The sequence below is a fragment of the Zingiber officinale genome, chromosome 8A, assembly GCF_018446385.1.
Source record: "Zingiber officinale cultivar Zhangliang chromosome 8A, Zo_v1.1, whole genome shotgun sequence".
Taxonomy (NCBI): Eukaryota; Viridiplantae; Streptophyta; class Magnoliopsida; order Zingiberales; family Zingiberaceae; genus Zingiber; species Zingiber officinale.
Window position 1 is genome coordinate 72775423 of NC_056000.1, and position 3855 is coordinate 72779277.

The following is a 3855-nucleotide window of genomic DNA, read 5'->3' on the forward strand; positions in this document are numbered from 1 at the left end:
AGTGAGTGAAGCTAGGTGAAAGTCCTGGTGAGTGAAACCAGGTGAAAACCCTAGTGAGTGAAGCTAGGTGAAAGTCCTGGTGAGTGAAACCAGGTGAAAACCCTAGTGAGTGAAGCCAGGCAGAAGGAAAACCCTAGTGAGTGAAGCTAGGTGAAAGTCCTGGTGAGTGAAGCCAGGTGAAAGCCCTAGTAAGTGAAGCTAGGCAGATGGAAAACCCTAGTGAGTGAAGCTAGGTGAAAGTCCTGGTGAGTGAAGCCAGGCAAGGGAAAATCCAGATGGATCAAGGATGATCGGACATCTGGTGTTGGGAAGTCCAAGTAGGTCAAAGGATTGACTGGATACTTGGCACGAGGAAATACAGATAGGTCAAAGGGATTGACCAGACATCTGATGGAAGTCCAAGTAGGTCAAAGGATTGACTGGATACTTGGCAAGAGGAAATACAGATAGGTCAAAGGGATTGACCAGACATCTGATGGAAGTCCAAGTAGGTCAAGGGAGTGACCAGATACTTGGCATGAATAGAAAAGTCTAAGTGGGTCAAAGGGATTGACCAGACACTTGGTGGGAAGTCCTAGCAGGTCAAAGGAGTGACCAGATGCTAGGCATGATGAACCAACAGGTCAAGGTTGACCGGATGTTGGTTTGAGAGGCTTGGAACTTGGTTTTGGGCAAAAACCAAGTGTTGGATCGATCAATGGATCGATCCAGGATCTGATCCGGATCGATCGCGGATCGATCCAAAGGGCTTCTCTAGCGAGCAGAGCCTCGGATCGATCCGTGGATCGATTCAGGAGTTCAATCGATCGCTGGATCGATTGGGAGGCAGCGCTTCGCGCGATAAGTGCCGGATCGATCCGTGGATCGATCCAGCGTTTTCGAGCCAGGCGCTCCGGATCGATCCGTGGATCGATCCAAAGCCTCCCCGATCGATTGGGAACATTCGAATCGATCGGGATCCGACCGTTGGCGTCGATAAAGGCCACAGGCGTTCATTTCCTTCGGCATCTCTTCACGGTTTCATCTTAGATCTTCGCCAGCTCCTCCACAGCACTCTCAAAGCTCGTGATCGCCAGTTCTTGAAGGTTCTTGGAAGCTCTCCGAGTCAAGAGGCGGATCAAAGGCAAGAAGAGAAGCTAGGGTTAGGGTTTTCTGCATTCATTGTAAGCTTTGCGCTTGTATTTTGTTTCCCTTTCCTTCTTCTTGTACCGAGAGTCTTGTAGGGCTTCTCCGCCCTCGGTAGTTACCGAAAAGAAGTGTTTCATAGTGGAGGGTGCGTGCGTGCTGTGGATCCTTGGATTAGTCACCTCCTTTGGAGGTGGATACCAAGTAAACCAACCGTGTTAGCGTTGTGTGATTGTTTCTTTGTATTTCCGCTGCACATCTTTGAAGGAACAAGCAACGCCGAGCAATGCCAAGCACCGAGCGAACGCGACGAGCTATTCACCCCCCCCCCCCTCTAGCTACTTTTGGTCCTAACAAGTGGTATCAGAGCGAGACCGCTCTTCACCGGAATCATCGCCGGAAGGGTCAAGCATAACAAGAAAAGCTAGAGGGTGAAGAAGTTGGAGCAAATTCTTCAAGTTCAAGATTTTATCAAGCTCAACTTCAAGATGCAATTCCAAGATGGACTTGGATTTGACACAAGGGTGGCTCCTCCATACACTTCCACGAGCTTCGATTCTTGGAAATCAAGAATCGAAAATTTTCTTATGATGGAGATAGAGCAATGGTTTGCTCTAATGGAAGGCTTCAAGGCTCCAAGAAATTCAAAGGGCAAAGTTCTAAAGAAAAGCAAATGGAGCCCGGAGCAAGTCCAAAGGTGCGAGGCAAATGACAAAGTGACCAAGCTTTTGGTCAATTTATTGCCAAGCACCATTCTTTGCAAAATTGGAGAATTTGAAGATGCAAAGGAACTTTGGAGCAAATTGGCTAAGCTTCATGAAGAGATCCCCTCCACTGTACAAGATCATGAAGAATCCAGAGAGGGTGACTCTTTGGAGCAAGACCAAGAGGAGGACTCCGAGGTTGAGAGATGCTCAACCTCCGAAGAAGAGGAAATCCATCCTCAAGGGAATGCAACGAAGGGAACAAGGAGGGAGCATACTCCTTGTTTCATATTCAAGATGATGAAGCCTCCACCTCTAGGATTGAGGGGGAGCAATCCTTGGTGACGCCGGATCAAGAAGAAGGAGAAGTTTCTACATCCGGGTCAAGAGATGAAGAGATTGAAGAAGCTTCTACCTCCACGAGTCAAGAAAAATCAAATGGAGGAGAATCAAGATCGGATCAAGAGGAAGCTTCTACCTCCGGATCCAAAGGGAAAGATGCCACCCCTACAAGAAAAGGTATAAATATTTCAATTAAAAATAAAAATCATATTATATGCTTTGAATGTAGGGAACATGGACACTACAAGAGCAAGTGCCCCAAATTGGCCAAGAAAAAGGGCCAAATGGCACAAAAAGGAAAGGAGAAGCTCAAGGAGACCATCCCCGGAACAAAGAAGAGCAAGGAGCACATTGTGTGCTTCTCTTGCAATCAAAAGGGGCATTACCGAAGTCAATGCCCTAAGGGGAAGAAGGTGGTCAAGGCTCATGGAGGAAGCTCTAGTCAAGGGGGAGTCTCTAAGGTAAAGAAGAAGGTAACATTTATTGAGCCTACTCCTTTACATTATGGTAAAAAGCATGATAGTTCTAACTTTTATCATTTTAATGCAATTTACCATAAGAATAGAAAGCATGAGGGCTTTAAGGAAAAACATGTGGCCCTACATGCCAAAACTACCCAACCTAAGGTTAGGAAGGTAGATAGACACTTGGGCAATAACTCTAAAGATTTTAGATACAAGCCCAAGAACAAATATGCTCATGAATCAAATGAAAAATCTAAAACTAAGGACTTAGTGATAGAAAATCAAGTCTTGAGGTCAAGGCTTGATAAAATGGAAAGGACCCTAAAAAGGATGGAAAATATCCTAAAAGGGCAAAATGAGCATAGCCTAGGTCTAGGAGCACAAAGGTCATCTAATGGCCATAGAGGTTTGGGATACAAACCAAAGGCTAAGAAGGATGTGCCCTCTTACCATAGAGTTCCATATAGTTATGGAACAAACCCTAGGTCTAGTGGTCAAGCCAAGAATACTAGGGAAGTCATCCCTAAGAGTATTTTTGCAATAAATGTGACTAAGACTTCTAAGAAGTCTAAGAAAGTCACAAAGAAGGTTACAAGGGAAGCTATCCCTAGAGTTGACCTAGAAAATGTGACCAAGGCTTCTAAGAAGCCCAACAAGGTCACTAGGAAGGTATGTAGGGAAGTTATCCCTAGTGAGTACCTAGAGCATCCAAGGAGCACCAATAGGTGTTGGGTTCCTAGGAGCATCTTCTCTACCCCATAGATGGGTTAGAGAGTGTCAACTCCGATTAGAAGGGTAGTTAACCCAACTTTGAGGAAATTGACACTCAAGGAGCATTTTCAAGGTTTTAGTTAACCTTTGAAAATGAAATGGAATTATTGATTACTCCTTGAAAGAGTAAAATGTGTCTAATGGTGAAAAATTGATTTTATCTTAAAATGGCACAAATTGGAAAAACCTTGAGAAATACCAAGTTGGGATTTTGGTATTCTCTTGGAAATTTAAGGCAATCCGGGCCTTGATTTATGTAATCACTCTTGAGGAAAAATGGAATATGCCAACATTTGAGGACATGTTTATTTTCAATTGGCATACATTAAATCAAGGAAATTAGAAATGCCAATTTAGGCTTTGGCATTCTCTTGTAGCACTTTAGGGCAATCTAGGTTTAAGGTGTAAGTTTAGCTAAGACTTTAAGGATACTTAGATAGTTAATCTAG